The sequence below is a fragment of the Bubalus kerabau genome, chromosome 2 (genome assembly GCF_029407905.1).
Source record: "Bubalus kerabau isolate K-KA32 ecotype Philippines breed swamp buffalo chromosome 2, PCC_UOA_SB_1v2, whole genome shotgun sequence".
NCBI classification, from domain to species: domain Eukaryota; kingdom Metazoa; phylum Chordata; class Mammalia; order Artiodactyla; family Bovidae; genus Bubalus; species Bubalus kerabau.
The window spans coordinates 174,500,379-174,523,509 of record NC_073625.1 but is presented as its reverse complement, the minus strand read 5'-3'; positions in this window follow the sequence as shown (position 1 = coordinate 174,523,509).

Sequence of the window (23,131 nt, the reverse complement as noted above, 5' to 3'; positions counted from 1 at the left end):
AGCAAATTAAGCCAAAGCAACTAGAAGGAAAAATACAATAAAAAACAAGAATAGAAATCAATAAAATGGAAAACAAATAGCATCAATAAAACAGTTTTTTAACTAATAAATTTAAAAATCGCTAGTAAGAATGACAAGAAAAAAAGAGACAAATACAAATTACCAATTTCAGAAATTTAAACATGAATATCATTATAGATCTTGTAAATACTAAAAAAGAAAAGATTATGTACATTATGCCAATGCATTCACGTCAGAAAAAACAGGTAAGTTCCTTTATAACCACAACCTACCAAAACTGACAAAATTTAATATATAATATGAATAGCCCTATAACTATTAGAGACATTGAATTTATAGTAAAAACAAAAAAAGTTCCTATAGTGAAGGACAGATGGTCTCATTCACGAATTAAAAACATTTTTAATACCATTTATTGTCTCAATAAAAGCAGGAAATTATTTAATAAAATAGCATCCATTAACAACTTTAAAACTTGGAATAGAAGAAACTTATAAAAGTAATATAATTTTAAAACTACATGTATACCTGTGGTGGATTCATTTTGATATTTGGCAAAACTAATACAATTATGTAAGTTTAAAAATAAAATTAAATTAAAAAAAATAAAATAAAACTACAGTGAATATCAACAGAACTACAGTCGATATCAGTGTGAAATGTAAAAGGATACTTTCCCCCAAGACCGGGAGCAAGGGGAGCAGGTCCGCTGTCACCACCTCTGGGCAGCATTGTACTGGAAGTTCCAGGCAGTGCAATAAGAAAGAAGAGAATGAGACAGAAAAAGTAAAATATTTATGTACAGATGACATGATAGCATAGAAAATCTTAAGAAATCTACCATGAAATTTATTAGGGTTAGTGAGTTTAGTGAGTTCATAGGAAACAAATTCAACATGCTAAAATCAGGCTCAGCAGAAAACAATTGGAAAATGAAATTAAAGTTTTCGATTACAGTGCAGTCAACAAACTTATTCCTTTAGGAATCTATTTAATAAAAAATGTGGAATACCACTGCCATTTTAATGATTCCATTATTTTAATGGAAATAATGGTATCTGGAAGAGGCAGAGGGGCCAGGTGGTAGAAATTAATCACCAGAAACAAAGTTGGTGTAACCACTTTGAGGGCAAACAGAGATAAAGGGACTACCAATGTCTTGACTCCATGGGATTTTGGGCAATGGATAACTGATCACAGCATTCCTTGGAACGAAAGAGTTGGACAACCTTCTGAGGAATTAATGTTATCTACATAGCTGTAAATACTCTAGCTTAGGCAAAAACAAGCCTGATGAATCCTATTACAGAAAGTTAAAGCCTACATTGATTCAGAGGCAGTGGCTATAAGTCTGGCTATAAGGTCAGTGTTGGGAAAGAAAAGAATTGGTGACCAGGAGGTCTGCAGGGAAAGTATATGAATGGTCCTCTCAAAATGGGTAAAAAATCTGGATATTTATGACCTATGTGATTGCTCATTCAAAGGTGGTTGTTATAATCAAGTGGACAAAATATTGGGTTGGCCAAAATATTCATTCAGGCTTTTCAGGAAGATGTTACAGAAAAACTCTAAATGAATTTTTAGCCAACCCAATAGAATCTGTTCATTGTCAACCTCTTTCCCCAGCCACTTCAGTGCTTGCTCAATGGGCTCTGAATACAGTGACAAGGAGGCAGGTTATATGTAAGCTCCAAATGGACCTTCCCTACCAATCCTAACCCACCTAAACTACTGCTGAGAATGACCTGAATAACAGCAGAGATCAGTGCTGAAACCCCAACATGGCACTGTTCCCTGCAGAGTCATCCAGTTGCCCGGTGGTACAGGGATTGCCGTGCTGCCCTTCCATCCTAGAGGGGCATCAATGTGACCTCACTGAAACAGGTCCTTCTACTGAATCCAGATCAGCCCTGCTGAGCACACAGCCATCTGTGAACTTAAATGTTTATTTACTCTCTCATTAACCATCACCACATTGTTTCTGACCAAATAACTCATTTTCATGGCCAGAGAAGTACAATTGGCTCATGCTCACAGAATTCCCATACATCCTAGCACCTACCCCATTACGTAGAAGCAACTGGACTCACAGAATCATGGAATGGCTTCCTGAAGACTCACCGCAGAGCCAGCTGGGAAACAATACCTTACAAGATTGGGGTACCCTCCTAAAGGATGTTTTAGGAGGGTAAACATCTGATAGATGGTAGTTTTCCCCCATAGATAGTGTACCTGCATCTGAGAAACATAAGGTGAAATAGGAGTAGTCCTTCTCATTAGTATACCTGATAATCCACTTAAGAGAATTTTTACTTGCTGTCCTTACACTTTTGGGCTCTACTAGCTTAAATAGTCTTAGATTCAAGAGGGAAATCTTGCTGCTAGGTGACACCACATTTCCTTTTACTTAGAAGTCAAGATGGAGATCTGATTGGGTTGGACTCTGCATGCCGGTGATCCAACAGGCAAAGAAGTGGATCACAGTTCTGTCTGGAATTAATCCTATCTATTGAGGAGGAATCTGGTTGCCACAAGGTGCATCAATGCCTGGAACCCAAGTACTTAACATTTTCTACCCAGTAAAGACAGGGTTTGCAGTACTGGCAAGGATTCAGATTGTTCCAGTAAATGACATTGACCAGTTACTGTTAAGCTAACTCAGGGCTGTCAAAAGTGAGGGCTCTGAATAATAAGGCTAATAATGTTCTCTTTCATATAATCAGCACAAGAGAAATTCGAGGTTTTGAGAGTAGCTTGGGGCTAATACAAAATAAATAGTTTATTTACTTAATTCAATCAAGAAAGTACTTATTTTCCTGTGGAATTCAAAACCTTTCCTTGCAAATTAAACATATGAATATGTCATAAAAAATGTGGCTCACTTTTTGAGAGTATAAATGTCCCCCAAGATTGGTTAATGAATAAAAATCACACTAGAATGATTTCATAAGAAGGAAACATCACACTGGAAAACCTGGTTCCCAACCCTGAGACATGGTCCCTGTCTTAGTCCATTCACACTGCTATAACCAAAAATACCATAGACGGAGTGGCTTAAATAACAAACATTTATCTCTCACAGTTCTGGAGGCTGGCAAGTCCAAGATCAAGGCCCAGATGTGGGATCTGGTGAGGACACATTCCTGCCATGTTGAGGACAGCAGTCTGCTGTGTCCTCAACATGGCAGGAGGGGCAAAGAGTTGTTTGGTCTCTTTTTAAGGGCACTAATCCCACTTGTGAACTCTCTGCTCTCATGACCTAATCACCTCCCAAGACATCATCTCCAAATACCATCCCACTGGAGATTAGGTTTTAATGTGTGAATTTTGTTGGGGACACAGTCAGTCAGTCTACAGCAGTTCCAAACTGACTCTATGTTTCTTTGAGCCTTACTACATCTTAATTGGGAAAAATTGAAGGCAGGAGGAGAAGGGGATGATAGAAGATTAGATGGTTGGATGGCATCACTACTTGATGGACATGAGTTTGAGCAAGCTCTGGGAGTTAGTGATGGACAGAAAAGCCTGGCATGCTGCAATCCATGGGGTTGCAAAGAGTTGAACATGACTGAACAACTGAACTGAACTGAACATCTTAACTTAAAAGAGCTTCCCAACCAGAGACCTCACAAATTGAACAAAAATGGACCTTTTTTGGCAGAAGGAAGAAGCTCCCCAACACCAGAGGCGTACAAGGAGAAACTGAGGGTTCATGAGTCGGGGATGCTGGGGGAGTGTTCCCATATCAACAGGGCCTGGAGCAGATGACCATTGAGGTCTATTCCTGTCTTGCTGGTACAAGCCTCTTGTTATCAGCTTGAGCCAACTGCCAGCCCTCTCACCCCCTTACCTGCTCTGCAGCTGCTCCAGAAGCGCAGTAATCACTGTTAAGACTTGGTGCTAGCACAAACATGGTAGATTGTGGTTTGGAAACCAAAGATCCATCTCATACTTTGATTTGAAACAGGAACACAGAAATAGCTTTCCTTTCCCCTAACTGTCACATTAGTTTTATTTACCACAGGCCAGTACCCTTGCCTAGAAAATCCCATGGACAGAGAAGCCTGGTGTCCATGGGGTCGCAACGAGTCGTTCACGACTGAGCGACTTCACTTTCTTTCACCACAGGCTTACTGCTTCCGGACAGCAGGCTCTAGAAAATTCTAATAGTGATTCCTCAAATGCCAGCCAGGGTGAGAGACTGCAACATCTCACTGGTATGTAAAAATGACCCACAAAATAGATACTCCTATGGTCATCCTTCCCATTTCATAGGTGAACAAACATCAACTTTAAGAAAGTGATTTCACCCAAAGCTACATAGCTAATTACTAACCACACTGAAGCTTGAATCCAACCAGACTGATGCCAAAGCCCCCAAACTGGAACTGCTGGTCCAGGGGCTATACTTGGCCTGTAAGTCACATCTCTATTCTGCCTCCCAACAGAGCAATTCACTATTTATCACCTACCATACCCAGCCATGGCTTTCCTGTGGCTCAGTCAGTAAAGAATGTGTCTGCAGTGCAGGAGACTGCCTGCAATGAAGGAGACTTGGGTTTGATCCCTGGGTTGGGAAGATCCCCTACAGAAGAGAATGGCAACCCACTCCAGTATGCTTGCCCAGGAAATCCCATGGACAGAGGAGCCTAGTGGGCTACAGTCCATGGGATTGCAAGAGTCAGACACAACTTAGCAACTAAACCACCACCATAGCCAGCCATGGCATAAGATGGCCTACAGCCTTCATTCCCTTAATCCCCACAACCATCCTACAAGGCAGATATTACAATTCCCATTTTACCAAAGAGAAAATTAAGGCATCCAGAACTAAAGCACTCACCCCAAGTAAGAGAGATCTAAGAGGCAGAGGTAGAATACAGAGCCACATCTGGCCAACCCCCAGACTGTCTTCTTTATCCTTCACCAGGTTGCTCTGATTCACGTATCCCCATGGGAGCTGGCAGGTTTATTTACAGTGTAGTCGTTCATGGAGTAAGAAATGAAATATTTCCCCAAGAAAATTAGGAGGCCACAGCCAATAATGACTCCAAAAAAAATATGACTACAAATGGTGGTATAATCCTGTGCTTTTGATAATTCTCTCAAGGGAAGATGCATTATGCTAGTTTATCACTTTAAATAAATTCTCAACAACCTATTTACCTGCCAGTTTGTATCTGTGGAGACTGTTTTTGCAACATCAGATAAATGAGCAATTAGAGACTTTAAAAGGCTCTTAAATGTGGTGGAGCTTATAAACGTGAACTCCCAGGGACGGTAAATGTCACATCAAATGTCTTCAGTATTCATTTCGTGTCTACCCTTTGTTTCAACAGCTGTGATATGGCACTCCTTATCCTAATCTGAGGACACCTGCCTTCTAGCAAGGTATAATGAGAAAATTGGGGACCTGGGACATAGGTTGCTTGGATTCTACACCCAGCCACCCTTAGATGAACTTGATCAAATCAACATTTCTCTCAGTTATTTGTTAATAAAATGAAAGGGCTGAAACTAGAGTATTGTTAAGAGCTCTCCAAGCTCTAACATAATAGCTTCACAAATCTATGCTTTGACTATAAATAGCTTTGTTCTTTATAATTCCTTGGCAGGATCCTAAACAAGGGCAAGTTTATCCCTGAATTAATATTGGTTAGCATTGTCATCATCATCATTATTGGGTGAAGTCAGAAAAAATCTGTTTGCCGCAAAACAAGTAGAACCATGATCTAAAATTCTACCATTAGAAATTTATTTCTTTTGAGTTAGAGGGTTTTAAAATATCTCAGACAAAAGAAATGCTCTAAGGCAATGGGTTACTTTTAAAAAGCAGAAATTTTCTTGCTTTTAAATGAAATTCTTGAATGTGCCCCTCAATACAAATCATGGGGCTTCCTTGGTGGCTGTAAAGAATCTGGCTGCAATGTGTAAGATCCAGTTTTGATCCCTGAGTCAGGAAGATACCCTGGAGAAAAGAATGACTACCCATTCCAGTATTCTTGCCTGGAGAATTCCATGGACAGAGGAGCCTGGCGAGCTAGAGTCCATGGGGTTGCAAAGAATTGGATACAACTGAGCAACTAACACTTTCATACAAACCATAGCTATTGAATTTTCTGGATAAAGTGAGATATGGAGTAGGCATGGGAATGGGCAGGAATCACAGGGAGTTCCTCCATTTAGGATTTCCTGAACTCTTACATGGCCCCAAGGTACTACTCCAAAACCTAGGATTCGTTGAGCAACCATCCAAAACATTTCTATAAACCACTACCAGCTCACATTCTTTAAGGATTAAAGAACTAACAGAGAGCAGTTGAATGATGGGTGGGTGCTGAGGAGACCAGATTCTGAGATGGAAGGGAGAGGAAAGAAAAACTAACCTGTACTGAGACTCTTCTGTCCACCACATACTTTGCTAGGTTCTTTAAATATGCAATAAGGGGAAAGTATTTAAATTAAATATATTCACCAAGGCCCAGGACCCATGCCAATCCTTCTACTTATGCACTGGACCGATCCCCTTTCTCTACTCAGGAGGTTGCTCCAGCAATTCTCCCCTCTCTCCTAATTCAGTAATTTCCCGCATGGACGACAGACATGGCTTCCTAACAGCTTACCCACCCATCTACTGTGTCTTTCAACATAGCCACTCTGCCCAGAACCACCGATTGTTACGCTCCAAGTAAAAGCCAAAGTCCATCACGAGTGTCCAAGGGCCGCACACTTAGGGCCTGATCCCATCTGACATCTCCTGTTCACTCCTTCTCTGCTGCAGCCACAGTGTCTTCCTGCTGCTCCTAGAAAATCTCAAGCACATGCCTGCCAAGCTGTCTTTGCATTGGTTGTCCTCTCTACCTGGGATAGTCTTCAGTTCCCCAGATAGCCACAGGCCCATTCCCTACCTTATTCAAGCATTCTCTCCAATGTCCCCTTCTCACCAAGTTTCCCAATTTAATACTGCAGGCTGCCCACTATCTTGGGCACTTCCACATCCCTAACTTTGTTTGTTGAAGTCTCAACCCCCAATAACTCCAAATAGGACCTTATATGAAAATAGGGTCATTGTCAACGTAATTAGTTAAGATGAGGTCACACTGGAGTAGAGTGGCCCCTAATCTGACTGGTGTCCTTAGAAAAAGATAAAATTTGGACACTGAGACACACATGCATAAAGGAAGAATGCCAGGTGAGGATTGCAGTTAAGCTGCCACAAGCCGGGGAACTACAAGAAGCTAGGAGAGGTCCCTGGAACAGATCCTTCTCTAGATTTGGCAGAGGAAGCATGGTCTTGATCCCAGACCTCCAGGCTCCAGACCAGTGAGACAACACGTTTCTGTTGTTTATGTCACCTGGTCTGTGACACTTTGTTACAGCAGCCCTAGCTAACTAATATACTTCCTCTGCTCTGCTTTTCCTCTTTCCCATGAAACTTCAACGAATCATCAGATTTACTCATTTATTCCTTTTAATGTCTAGTGTCTGGCTCCCCTTATTGGACCATCACTTCTGAAGGGGCACAGGTCTTCGTCTACTCTGTTCACTCATGAATAAGGTATTAATATAAAGAATTAAGTGAATGGCCCTCCCTGGTGGCTCAGATGGTAAACAATCTGCCTACAATGCAGGAGACCTGGGTTCAATCCCTGGGTGTGGAAAATCCCCTAGAGAAGCGAATGGCACCCCATTCCAGTATTCTTGCCTGGAGAATCCAATGAACGGAGGAGCCTGGCAAGCTACAGTCCACAGGGTCACAAAGAGTCGGACATGACTGAGCAACTAACACACACACATTCAATTATTGAGTGTTAGTCCCTTAGTCGTGTCCAACTACTTGCAACCCCATGGATTGTAGCCTGCCAGGCTCTCTGTCCATGGGATTCTCCAGGCAAGAATACTGGAGTGGGTTGGCATTTCCTTCTTGAGGGTATCTTCCCAACCCAGGGATCGAAACTGGGTCTGTCATATTGCAGGCAGACTCTTTACCGTCTGCACCACTGAGGAAGCCCGTACACACAGATTAAGTGAACGCTTTCAAATAAAGGATAAATGCACACATTTGCCTCCTTTATTCTATGTTCTCAAGAAACCATAATACAGTTCTACCTCACTCTTCTGTCTTAGCTCTCAGACTGACTGCCCAGCACCCTCCCTCACCTTACGGGCTCTCAGGGTCCATCTTTCTGCCCCTGGGGACAATACCAGCAGGTTGCTAGGGCCTTACAATGAGAAGATTGTGGCCCAAGATGGTGCAATTAGATTCATGTTGCACATATTTAAACCTCAAAATTGCCCTATGAAGCATATGTCATAATCCCATTTCATAAATAAGAAAACTGAGGTTCATAAAAGTTAAGCAATATGCCCACAGATCAGATCAGATCAGTCACTCAGTCGTGTCCGACTCTTTGCGACCCCATGAATCGCAGCACGCCAGGCCTCCCTGTCCACAGCACCCTGCAATTTATGCATGTTGACCTTTCAACCTTCTCTCCTCAACATGGCAGCTTCCCAGAGATAGGAACAGCTTTTTATTTTTTTTTTCCGGCTAAGCTGGATCTTCATGGAGGCATGAAGGCTTGGTTATTTCCAACATGGGCTTAGTTGCTCCAAGGCATATTGGATCTTAGTTCCCTGACCAGGGGTGGAATCTGCGTGCCCTGCATTGGATGGTGGATTCTTAACCACTAGACCTCCAGGGAAGTCACAGGAACAGCATCTATACTGCTGTATTGTCAGCGGCTAGGCCAGCCGGGCACACAGGAAGTGCTCCATGAACACTGCTGAACTCTCCGTAGTGACACCACTGGCGACAAAGCTGGACCAGAACACGGTCTGACCCCACAACCGGGGCTCATACTTTCTCACTCCCCAACCCCAAGGAAACCATGCTAACACCCCTCTGGACATCCTCTAATACACACTACACATAGTAGACAAATAGGCACATGTCTTTTTTTTCTTTCAAAAAATGAGGTCTTATATACTTCTGTGTGCTTCTTGCTTTTCTCATTCAACATTATTCCCCAAAACTCCTCCAGGTGAATTGGGTTGGCTCTAAATTATTCTTCTTAATGATGGTACACTATCACAATTCATTCAACCATGTCATTGTTGGGTATTCATTTTATTTCTAGGGTTTCTTTTCTTTTTGTTAGTGTTGCTACATTAAGAATCCTTAGACCTATGGAAGATTTCCAGGAGTGAGATGATTATATTAAAAAGTAAATGTGTATATGATTCTATTTGTTGTAGTTAAAATTTTCAAACATATAAAAGTCATGGAAATAGTATAAAGAACCCCCATAAACCTAATGGCCAGCTTCCGCAGTTATTAGGTCATGGCCAGTCTGTAATCTCTCACCCACTTTCATCTCTTTCATGTAATCTCTTACCCACTTCGCTACAGTCTAGATTATTTGGGGGAAGGGGAACAGATATTTTATCACTTAATCTATAAATGTATCTGTCTTTACCTGTAAAAGTTAAGAACTCTCCTAAATAACATAACCACAATACCATTATCAAACCTGAAAAATTAATAATCACTTCTTCCTATCATTCAATCTTCCAGCAGTATTCAAATCCCTGAGTTGAATCATGAATAATAAATAGTTTTACAACTTGTTCAAATCAGGATCATAGACTCAAAAATTACAATTGGTTTATATGTCTCTTGTATCTTAGGTCTCTTTTAAATCAGAAATTTTCACCTTTATATCTGTAATGTGTGTGTCTCCCTTGCAAAGTCTCTGTTGAAACTAGGTCGTTGTGTTTTCCACAATCTGCGTTTTGCAAACTGTTTCACCTTGATATCAACTGTCCTGAACAACTGGCAGTTAGATCTAGAAGTCTGGTCAAATTCAGATGAGAACTTTTTGCAATACATTATAGGTTGTGCTGTGTACTTACATCCAGGGGGTGCACAAAGTCTGATGGTCTTTGGAACTATTAGCTGTCCCTGGTGATATTGTCTAGATCAGTAGTCCCCAAATTTTTTGACACCAGGGACCAGTTTCATGGAAGACAATTTTTCCAAAGACCAGGAGGGCGGGGGATGGTTTGGGGATGATTCAAGGGCATTACATTTATTGTTCACTTTATTTCTACTATCATTACATCAGCTCTACCTCTGATCATCAGGCGTTAGATCCTGGAGGTTGGGGACCCCTGTCTAGAGTCACCTTTTCAGTAGGAGTTGCAATGGATGATATCACAATTCAATCCCTCTTCGATCCTCACAAAAGTCAGGATACTTCTGTGAAGAGAAAATTCCCCTTACACAGTTAATATAACAATATCTAGATAAATTATTCTCTCCCTTTATTTACCAGGTCTCAAAATAAGTTACTTTCCTAGTATCATCCAAGCGAGGGGTTGTTGGGATTTTTTTCTTTTGTTTCAATTATCTTTGTGATTATCTTTAAATGTGAATGGTTAACAGACTCGCTCTCTTTCTCTCCAGAAAAATGATCTTGAGTTAACTTCCTAGCTCTGTTCCCCTGGAAACATAATAAAGGTGGAAGTCGTCTATGTTACCAGGCAACATTGCTTATAAAATGACTTCTAATTAGTAAACTACACCTGGCCTTGGAGGATTGTGAATTAACTATAAATATCTAAACGGGATCCATAGTTTGAGCTTCTCTGAATGCAGTGCAGTCTTGTAACTGCATGTCCCTTGCTAGGACCCCTGGAGGAAGTAAAACATATTGTTTCATAAGGGAAATGGCACTCATAAGCCGGGATGGCTCCCATATCCATCAGTTAGCCCGGGTTCCCCAAGAAACAGATTATGAGATGGAAATTTATGCACTAGAGGTGTACTGGAGAGGGCTCATGGGGAGCGAGGGGAACAGGATTGTACAGCAGGACAAGTTAAACTGTAACATAGTTGAAACTGGAAACCTCAGCCAATCCAATTGGACTTCCTCAGTAGCTGGTGACTGAAAGTTGCTCAGTCGTGTCCAACTCTTTGTGACCCCATGGACTATACAGTCCATCGTATTCTCCAGGGCAGAATACTGGGGTGGGGAGCCTTTCCCTTCTCCAGGGGATCTTCCCAACCCAGGGATTGAGCCCAGGTCTCCCACATTTCAGGTGGATTCTTTACCAGCTGAGCCACAAGGGAAGCCCAAGAATGCTGGAGTGGATAGCCTATCCCTTCTCCAGGGGATCTTCCTGACCCAGGAATCAAACCATGGTCTCCTGCATTGCAGGCAGATTCTTTACCAACTGAGTTATCAGGGAAGCCTCAGTAACTGGGGTGGCTCCAATTTAGGCAGAACTGCTCCCTGAATTGGAGCTTAATCTAGGGCAAGGCAGTGCTCCTCCACTGAAAGCAATTCCCAAAGAAAGATTCAGGTGTGGACTGCAAGCAGCCAACAAGAGGAGTGAGTATCTCAGTCTTAACAAAGATACATGGATAATGCATTACAGCATCATTGTACCCACTCATTGGTCTCATTCCTTTGTACATGAGCTGTCATACCAGCCCCTGCCCCTGACATGCTATTCTTCTTTCCCTGTATCCTCTAGCAAGGCTAAATGATCTAGTGCCAAAAGGGGACTTGTTGACTTTTGTAAAATGTATATCCACATCCACATTTGTTTTATACATTTCCTGCCCTAGACCTAGGACCATCCATTTGTCCAAAATGTCTTGGTTCATTTTGCTGAAATTCAGAGACCATAATGTAGGAGACAAGAGGATTCATTAACCTGGAATGTTAGGTCCATGAATCAAGGTAAACTGGAAGTGGTCAAACAAGAGATGGCAAGAGTTGAACATTGACATTTTAGGAATCAGTGAGCTGAAATGGACAGGAATGGGCGAATTTAACTCAGATGACCATTATATCTACTACCGTGGGCAAGAATCCCTTAGAAGAAATGGAGTAGTCCTCATAGTCAACAAAAGAGTCCGAAATGCAGTACTTGGATGCAATCTCAAAAACAACAGAATGATCTGTTTCCAAGACAAACCATTCAATATCACAGTAATCCAAGTCTATGCCCCAACCAGTAATGCTGAAGAAGCTGAAGTTGAACAGTGCTATGAAGACCTATAAGACCTTCTAGAACCAATACCCAAAAAAGATATCCTTTTCATTATAGGGGACTGGAATGCAGAAGTAGGAAGTCAAGAGATATCTGGAGTAACAGACAAGGTTTGGCCTTGGAGTACAGAATGAAGCAGGGCAAAGGCTAATAGAGTTTTGCCAAGAGAACGCACAGGTTATAGCAAACACCCTCTTCCAACAACGCAAGGAAAGACTCTACACATGAACATCACCAGTGGTCAATACCAAAATCAGATTGATTCTATTCTTTGCAGCCAAAGATGGAGAAGCTCTATACAGTCAGCAAAAATAAGACCGGGAGCAGACTGTGGCTCAGATCATGAACTCCTTATTGCAAAATTCAGACTTAAATTGAAGAAAATAGGGAAAACCACTAGACCATTCAGATATGACCTAAATACAGTGGAAGTGACAGATTCAAGGGATTAGATCTGACAGACAGAGTGCCTGAAGAACTATGGACAGAGGTTTGTGACATTGTACAGGAGGCAATCATCAAGACCATCTCCAAGAAAAAGAAGGGCAAAAAGGCAAATGGTTGCCTGAGAAGGCCTTACAAATAGCTGAGAAAAGAAGAGAAGCTAAAGGCAAAGGAGAAAAGTGCTGGGAGCCGGCATATTGCATATTGAGTGAGGATCTGTAATAGCTCAACTGGAATTCTATCACTGCCGGGAGCCAGCGTGAGGCACTCCGCCCATGACAAAGGTCATGAGGAAGGAGGCTCGGCATACGCAAAGGCGGGATCGAGCCTCAGGAGTCCCCCTGGAAATTCTCGAGCATCTACCCCCAAAACCAGAGTCTGCCTACTTTCTGCTTTGTGCTTTCACCTACACCTCTGACTTTACGGGGGGCTGTCTCCCACTACCTCTCTCTGGAAAAAGAGTTAGCTTACAGCTCCAGTTAATAATTCCTGGGTGTGACAGTGTTTAACCTACAAACTCCTTTGGAAATCCTCTAGCCTGCCTGAATAGGTTTTTCCGGCCACGTGTGATTGTTCAGAGCCTCCCAACTGTGAGAGGCAGGAGATGTTCTAAACTGCCTAAACACAGATTCCTTTGAGTAGTTAAGAGATTGATTAGAAATTGTATTGGTGAAGGGTTTTTCACTTGTTGGGCCAATGTTTGTTGCTAAGTCTCCATACTCCTTACCTACTGTGTCTTTGGCAGTGTATTGATTGATATAATGGGTGTATAGAAATGTAAAATGCAGCTTTGTCCAATGCTTTTTGGAAGGCTGGTGCCTGACTTTGGAATAATCACCTTTAGAGAAAAATAAGTTTCTTAAAATGTTAACAGGCCTCCGGGCCAGAAGATGATGTCAATCACCTGAACTTTTGCATATGATAAGGAAGAAAGCCTGGCTTGCTGCATGGCTCTACCCCTTCCCCCATTTTCCTCTATGCATACCTTTAGGTATAAAAACTACTTTGGAAAATAAAGTGCGGGCCTTGTTCACTGAAACTTGGTCTCCCCATGTCACTCTCTCTCCCAAATTCCAGCTGAGCGTCCATCTGGAGCGCGGATGTCCTCTGCGACCATTTATTTGCCTGGGCTTCTAAGACCCACTCGAGAAGGTGTCTAAGGTGGGGCACCTTCCGCTATTCGAGAGGGCGCCTGCGGCCTCCGTGGTCAGAGCTAACCTGGTGTCACGGGTTATATTGATTTTCCGCGTAAACCAAGCCACTCAGCTTCTTTTCTCCACTGAATTTTCCTACTGAGCTATCCTTATTTCAGCTGCTTTTCTCCACTGAATTTCTTCACTGAGCTATCTTTATTTTATTACTCTTTGTATCTTTAATTAAAGTGTAATTAAGCAGTTATTCTCTGACCCTCGCCTAGCCGTCTCTCCTTCGAATACCCTGGATCAGCCGGGGCTGGTCCCCGGCAGAAAAGGAAATATATACCCATTTGAATGCAGAGTTCCAAAGAATAGCAAGGAAAGATAAGAAAGCCTTCCTCAGTAATCATTGCAAAGAAATAGAGGAAAACAATAGAATGGCAAAGACTAGAGATCTCAAGAAATTGGAGATACTAAGGGAACATTGCATGCAAAAAATGGTCACAATAAAGGGCAGAAATGGTATGGCCCTAACAGAAGCAGAAGATATTAAGAAGAAGTGGCAAGAATACACAGAAGAACTGTACAAAAAAGATCTTCATGACCCAGATAACCATGATGGTGTGATCATTCACCTAGAACCAGACATCCTAGAATGCAAAGTCAAGTGGGCCTTAGGAAGTATCACTATGAACAAAGCTAGTGGAGGTGATGGAATTCCAGTTGAGCTATTTCAAATCCTAAAAGATGATGCTGCAAAAGTGCTGCAGTCAATATGCCAACAAATTTGGAAAACTCAGCAGTGGCCACAGGACTGGAAAAGGTCAGTTTTCTTTCTAATCCCAAAGAAAGGCAATGCCAAAGAATGTTCAAACTTATACACAATTGCACTCATCTCACACGCTAGCAAAGTAATGCTGAAAATTCTCCAACCTAGGCTTCAACAGTGCATGAACAGAGAACCTACAGATCTTTAAGCTGGGATTTAGAAAAGGCAGAGGAACCAGAGATCAAATTGCCAACATCCATTGGATCATAGAAAAAGCAAGAGAATTTTAGAAAAACATTTATTTTCTTCATTTACTACACCAAAGCCTTTGACTGTGTGGATCACAACAAACTGGAAAATTCTTCAAGAGATGGGAATACCAGACCACCTTACCTGCTTCCTGAGAAATCTGTATGCAGGTAAAGCAGCATCAGTTAGAACTGGACATGGAATAACAGACTGGTTCCAAATCAGGAAAGGAGTACGTCAAGGCCGCATATTGCCACCCTGCTTATTTAACTTATATGCCTAGTATATCATGAGAAATGCCAGGCTCGATGAAGTGCAAGCTGGAATCAAGATTTCCAGAAGTATCAATACCCTCAGATATTCAGATGACATCACCCTAATGGCAGAAAGAGAAGAACTAAAGAGCCTCTTGATGAAAGTGAGAGAGGAGAGTGAAAAAGTTGGCTTAAAACTCAACATTCAGAAAACGAAGATCATGGCATCTGGTCCCATCACTCCATGGCAAATAAGTGGGGAAACAATGGAAGAAGCAGCGAGAGACTTTATTTTCTTGGGTTCCAAAATCACTGCAGATGGTGACTGCAGCCATGAAATTAAAAGATGCTTGCTCCTTGGAAGAAAAGCTATGACCAACCTAGACAGCATATTCAAAAGCAAAGACATTACTTTGCCAACAAAGGTCCATTAAATCAAAGCTATGGCTTTTCCAGTAGTCATGTATGGATGTAAGAGTTGGACTGTGAAGAAAGCTGAGCGCTGAAGAATTGATGCTTTTGAACTGTGGTGTTGGAGAAGACTCTTGAGAGTCCCTTGGACTGCAAGGAAATCCAACCAGTCAATCCTAAAGGAAATCAGTCCTGAATATTCATTGGAAGGACTGATGCTGAAGCTGAAACTCCAATACTTTGGCCACCTAATGCAAAGAACTGACTCGTTGGAAAAGACCCTGATGCTGGGAAAGATTGAAGGTGGGGAAGAAGGGGCTGACAGAGGATGAGATGGTTGGATGCTATCACCAACTCTATGGATGTGAGTTTGAGTAAGCTCCGGGAGTTGGTGATGGACAGGGAAGCCTGGCATGCTGCAGTCCATGGAGTCGCAAAGAGTCAGACACAACTGAGTGACTGAATTGACTGAACTGAGTCATGGTTTCAGGGCCTTTTCAGAGGCCAAAATTAAGAAATTTTCTTCAGGTAAAATACATCATGAGTTGACATTGATATTTTTAATTCATATCAGGACTACCCGATGTTCTTAACCTCAGGAGTCATCTCTGTATGTTCTTTCTCCCATGCCTTAGATTGTGATACTCATTGACATCAACAAAATTCCTCATTTATTGAAAAATATACACACAACCCTTTCAGATGAACAGTACTAACACTACCATTAACAGCACGATTAGTGAAAGAACATAAGCTTTCTCCTTACTTTATTTTGCCTCTACTTAGGGATCAATCTCACTAGGTAAAATCAAATTACTGTGTTTTAAACTAACTGAAAATAATTCCTCTTGGTATGATTGTACCACCAACTCAAGTCACAGGCTCATTTTTTTTTCATTTTGCCTTAAGTTTTAGGATTGCTCTTTTAGCTTAACTTTGCATTATAATTATACAAAATATTTAAGTGGTCTCTAAAGATATAGTCCCCCTCCACCTTACTCTTGCACTCCCTTATAAATCTAAATTTTTGCTTTATCTTTTTATCTCATGTGTCAAGTTAAACCAACAACTTAACACCTTTTATGAGATGAATGGCCACATATTTTATACACATTGCTACACCTTTTTTTACTCAGTAACATATTTTAGAAATCATTTTAAAACAATCACTGTAGGTCTTTCTCACTCTTTTATGTAATAGCATTAAGCACCATTGTGTGCTTTAACTTATTTTATCAGTTGCCTGATGATGGACATTTGAATTGTTTCAAGTTTTGTGCTATTACAAATAGTGCTGTAATAAATAACACCATGAATGAATCTTGTTTGTAATATTGTCAGCGTATCCTTGGGAGAAATTCTTAGAACTAAAACAGCTGAGTCAACAGGTAGATGAGATTTTGAGAGTTATGTCAAACTCTCCTCCCCAGTGTAACATTCCCATCAGTAACCTAATACATGAGAACTTTTGTTCATCTAGAGCTTTGCCAAGAGAATATGTTCTCAATTTTCTTTGTTTTTAATTTTGGTAATATAATGGGTAGAAAATGTTGATTTTTCAGTGTTGATTTATTTTGCATTTCACTTATGATGAGCAAAGGTAATAAACTTTATATATCATTAAAGACTACTAAGGGCTTCTCTGGGTTTCCCTGATAGCTCTGTTGTTAACGAATCCGCCTGCAATGCAGGAGACCCCAGTTCAATTCCTGGGTTGGGAAGATCCACTGGAGAAGGGATAGGCTACCCACTCTAGTATTCTTGGGCTTTGCTTGTGGCTCAGCTGATAAAGAACCAATGTGGGGGACCTGGGTTCAATCCCTGGGTTGGGAAGATCCCCTGGAGAAGGAAAAGACTACCCACTCCTCTATTCTGGCCCAGAAAATTCCATGGACTATAGGCCATGGAGTCTCAAAGAGTTGGACACAACTGAGCAACTTTCACTTTCACTTTCAAGGGCTTCTCTGGTGGTTCAGTCAGTGAAGAATCTGTCTGGAATGCAGGAGACTTGGTTCCAGTCCCTGGGTCAGGAAGATCCTCTGGAGAAGGGCATGGCAACCCACTCCAGTATTCTTGCCTGGAGAATCCTATGGATAGAGGAACCTGGTGGGCTACAGTTCATAGGTTCACAAAGAGTTGGATGTGACTGAAGCAACTGAACGCGAGCATGCCAAGGCTAATAACATTTTTTCTATCAACTTTATATTTTTAGCTCATTTTTCTGAAGGAAACTTGATATTTTTCATATAAAATTTTTAGAAGGTCCTTAGATGTTAAAGATATCAAATCTTTGCCCATAGGCCACACATTGTTTTCAATTTTTCATCATCTTTCTACTCTGTTAATGTGAGTGGGTTTGGTAGTTTTGCAGGAGGAGGGGTTGCTTCACTTTTTTATGTTTTGTTTCAATGCTTTAAAATATTCTTATTTATGTAATCAAATTTGTCACTTTTTTCTTTATTGTGTTTGCATTTTTGTCATAATGAGGAAGGTTTACCCCACTCCCAAGTTAAAAAGCAATTAGTCCATGTTTCCTTTTTTTGCATAATTTCATTTTTTACCAATGTAAACTTCTCATTCAGCATTTGTCTTGGTGTAAAGAATGGATTCAATTTTATTTTTTTACAGAAGACTATCCAGTCCTTCTAACCATATACTTTAAATACCTTGTCTTTTCCTCCATTGACCTGCGATGATGCCTTTATACACATATTAAATTTCCATGTCCAATTTTGTCTATTAGGATTTTTCTACTTCTCTTTCAGGGTCAGTCTATTTCTTCACCAACACCAGTACTGTTCAATTATAGAGGCATAAAAAATTTTAAATATTTAGTTCAAGTGAAAAGTGAAAGTGTTAGTTGTTCGGTCGTATCTGACTGTTTGCAACCCCAAATGACTGTAGCCCACCAGGCTCGTCTGCCCATGGGATTCTCTAGGCAAGTATACTGCTGTGGGTTGCCGGGCCCTACCCCAGGGGATCTCAGGGATCAAACCCATGTCTACTGCATTGCAGGCAGATTCTTTACCGTCTGAGCCACCAGGGAAGTACAAGTACAACCTTTTATTTCTATCCTCCATCAGAATTTTCCTGGCTATTCTTGCTTATTTGTTCTTTAAGTAAATATTATAAGTAACATCTCTAGCTTCAGGGAAAAAAAATTCTATTCTTATTAGAATTACATTGGATGTGTTAATCTAGGGAGACCAACATCTTTAGGATGTTGAGTTTTGCTATCCATAAATATGGTACATCTTTCCATTCATTCAAGCCCATATTTAAGTCTTTCAAGGGTCTTTTAGAACTTACCCAATATAGATTTTGAACTTTCTGGTCAAGTTTATACCTATTTACTTCTTGTTTTTTGCTTTTGTTTTGTTTCTGAATGTAAATGGATAGTCCTTCCTTTTATATCTTCTGGTTTTTGTTTATGTATATGAAGGTCATTGATTTTTGAGTGTTAATTTTGTTTTTCCCCTTGCTTTACTGAGGAATAATTGGGTGCCAAAATTGTGTGTGTGTGTATATATATATATATATATATATATATAAATGATACAATATGATGACTTGATACACATACAAGCTTTAAAATGATTACAACAATCATGTTAATCAATATATCCGTAGTCTTTGGTGTGATAAGAATACTTAAGATCTACTGTCTTAGCATATTTCAAGTACATAATATTAACTATAGTCACCATGCTGTACATTAGATCTCTAGAGCTTATACATCTTTTAAATGGAGGTTGTACTCCCTAACCCACATCTGCCCATGTCCCTACCCCCAACTCCTGGAAATCATCATTCTACTCTCTGTTTCTCTGAGTCTGACTTTTTTTTTCCAGATCATACGATAGCTGTCTTTCTCCATCTGACTTATTTCACACAGCAGAACATCCTGCAGGCTCATCCATGTTGTCACACAAGTGGCAGGATTTCCTTTTTTATGACTGACTATTCCAGTGTGAGTATGTGTGCGTGTGTATCCCATTTTCTTTCTCCATTCATCTACTGATGCTCACTTAATTTGTTTCCATATGTTGACTATTGTAAATAATGCTGCAATGAATACAGGAGTACAGACGTCTCTTCAAGATACTGACTTTTTTTTCCTTTAGTTATATAACCAAAAGTGGGATTTCTGGGATTTCTTACATTAGTTCTATTTTTAATTTTTCAAGAAACCTCCATACTGCTTCTACAGTAGTTATATCATTTTACATCCCCACCAACAGAGTACTAGGGTTCCCTTTTCCCCACATCCTCAACAACACTTTTTATTTCTTGTCTTTTCAACAATAGCCACCCTAACTGATGTGAGGTGATATCTCACTGTGGATTTAACTTGCATTTTTCTAATGATTAGTGATGTTGAGGACTTTTTATGTACTTGCTAAGCATTTGCAAGTCTTCTTTGGAAAAAAATTTATTTAAGTCTTCTGCCCATTTTTAGGATTTTTAGAATTACCTGGGATTTCTTTTTTTTTTTTTTTGCCCTTGAGTTGTATGAGTCCTTCATATATTTTAGAAATTTACCCCTTATCAAATATATGATTGGAAAATACTTTCTTCCATTTCTTTTTTTTTTTCACTTTCTCGCATCATTTCATTGATTGCCTCTTCACTCTACTGATTGTTTCCTTTGCTGTGCAGAACCTTTTTAATTTGGCATAGTCCCACCTGTTGATTTTTGCTTTTGTGCCTATGCTTCTGTTATCATATACAAATAAATCATGTAAAAGTGTATTTATTTACAGATGACATGAAGTTTAAAAAACTTTTTTTAATATAAATTCATTTATTTTAATGAAGGCTAATTACTTTACAATATTGTATTGGTTTTGCCATACATCAACATAAATCCGCCACGGGTGTACACGTGTTCCCCATCCTGAACCCCCCTCCCACCCCCCTCCCTAATAATGAATTCATCAAAGTTGCAGGACACAGGACCAGTATATAAAGATCTGCTACATTTCTATACCTTAACAATGAACAATCCAAAAGCAAAATTAAGAAAAAATTTTATTTATAGTAGTATCCAAAAAATATGCTTAGGAATAAACTTAACCATGTAAGTGTCATATTTGTACACTGAAAACTAAACAACATTGTTAACAAAAATCTTTGAAGACCTAAATAAATGGAAAAGTATCTTGTGTTCATGGATTGGAAATTTTAATTTTAATATGAAAATACTTCTGCAAATGATTTACAGAGCAAATGCAATCCCTATCAAGATTCTAGTAGCCTTTTGTAAAAAAAAAAAATAAGAAAGCTGATCCTAAAATTTATATTGAAATATACCAGGCTTAGAATACCCTAAATAAGTTCTACAAGGAAAAAAAATATGGAGAGCTCACATTTCCCCATTTTAAAACTTTCTACAAAGCTGCCATGTATGTCAAAACAGTGTGGCTAATATAAAGATAGACACATAGAACCAAGAAGCATAATAGAGTCCAGTAGTAAACCATCTATGGTTAATTGATTTTCTCAAATCAAATTTAAAAAATAATTCAAAATGAATCAAAGACCTAAGTGTGATAATTCAAATTATAAAGTATTAGGAGAAAATGTAAGTGTAAGTCATCATGATCCTATATTAGGCAAAAGTTTCTTAAATGACACAAAAAGGGCAAGCAATAATAACAAAAATATAAATAAATTAGACTTCATCAAAATTAAAACTTTTGTGCCTCAAAGGACACTGTGAAAAAAAATTTTTAAACCTAAAAACAGAATGGAAAAAATATTTACAAATCTTGTAGGTGGTAATGGTGTAGTCTCTATATTATTCAAAGAACTCCTACAACCCAACAATAAAAAAGACAAATAGTTCAATTTTTAATTGGGCAAAGGATTTAAATAGACATTTCTCCAAAGTGTCATGTTAGCTGCTCAGTCCTGTCTTGATCTTTGCAATACCACAGAGTGTAGCCTGCCAGGTTCCTCTGTCCATGGAATTCTCCAGGCAAGAATACTGGAGTGAGTTGCCATTTCCTTGTCCAGGGGATCTTCCCAACCCTGGGATTGAATCCCAGTCTCCAGCACTGCAAGCAGATTCTTCACCATCTGAGCCACCAGGGAAGCCCAAAGAAGTATACAAATCAACATCATTAGTCATAAGGAAACTTCAAGTCTAACCACAAGAAGAGCCCCCTTCTTAACCCACCATGATGGCTATAATAACAATTTTTGAAAAAAAAAATAACATGTTTTGATAAGGAATGTAGAGGAATTGTAACCCTCATCACATTGTTGGTAAGAATGTAAAATGTTAAATGGTATAGCTGTTTTGGAAACAGTTTGGCATTTCCTCAAAAAGTTAAACATAGAGTTACCATATAACCCAGAAATTCCATTCATGGGTACAAACTCAAAAGAATTGAAAACACATGTTCATATTTAGATGATTAATCCCTTTTCTAATGCCCACATGCCTAAATCATCATAGCAGAGATGAATGATAGTCATGCAATAAGCATTATGTTATCAGTTTACCTATGTTATTTTTTAATATTTTAGAACAACAATCCTGCAACAGAATAGTACCTTTTCCCATTTGGGAGCTTAGGAAACTAAGGCTCAAAGATTACACTAAGTTCAGGCAGTAGTGGGGCAACAGTTACCACCAAAACCTCAGTTCAGTTCAGTTCAGTCGCTCAGTCATGTCCGACTCTTTGCAACCCCATGAATCACAGCACGCCAGGCCTCCCTGTCCATCACCAACTCCCAGAGTTCACTCAAACTCATGTCCATCAACTCGGTGATGCCATCCAGCCATCTCATCCTCTGTCATCCCCTTCTCCTCCTGCCCCCAATCCCTCCCAGCATCAGGGTCTTTTCCAATGAGTCAACTCTTCACATGAGGTGGCCAAAGTATTGGAGTTTCAGCTTCAGCATCAGTCCTTCCAATGAATACCCAGGACTGATCTCCTTTAGAATGGACTGATGCAAAAGTCCATGGGATTTCCTTTGCAAGAATATGGAGTGGGTTGCCATTTCCTTCTCCAGGGGATCTTCCTGACCCAGGGATTGAACCCATGTCTCCTGCATTAGCAAATGGATTCTTTACCACTGAGGCACAAGGAGAGCCCCCCATACAATATTATTCAGTCATAAAAAGGGAAATACTGATACATGTATGAACCTTGAAAACATTATGCAAAGTGAAAGAAATCAAATTCAAACGACCACATATTATATGATTACATTTATATGAAATGTCCAGAATAGGTAAATCTATATACACAGAAACTAGATGAATAGTTGCCAGGAGCTATGGGGATGGCAACTGATGAGTACAGGGTGTCCTTGGGGGTGGTGAAAATCTTCTGGAATTAGACAGTGGTGGTAGTTACACAATATTGTGAATATATTAAAAACCAATAAACTATTCACTCTAAAACAGTGCGTTTAGGGCTTCCCTGATGGCTCAGTGGTAAAGAATCTGCCTGCCAAAGCAGAAGACAAATGTTCCAACCCTGATCCAGGAAGGTACCACATGCTGCAGAGCAACTAAAGCCCATGTGCCACAACCACTAAGCCTGTGCTCTAGAGCCTGGGAGCCACAAATATTGAGCCCACGTGCTGCAACTGCTATAGCCCATGTGCCTAGAGCCTGTGCTCTGCAACAAGAGAAGCCACCAAATTGAGATGCCCACACACTGCAATGAAGAGAGGCCCCCACTCACCCCAACTAGAGAAAAGCCCACACAGCAATGAAGAACCAGCACAGCCAATAAATAAATAAATAAATAAAACAGTGAGTTTAA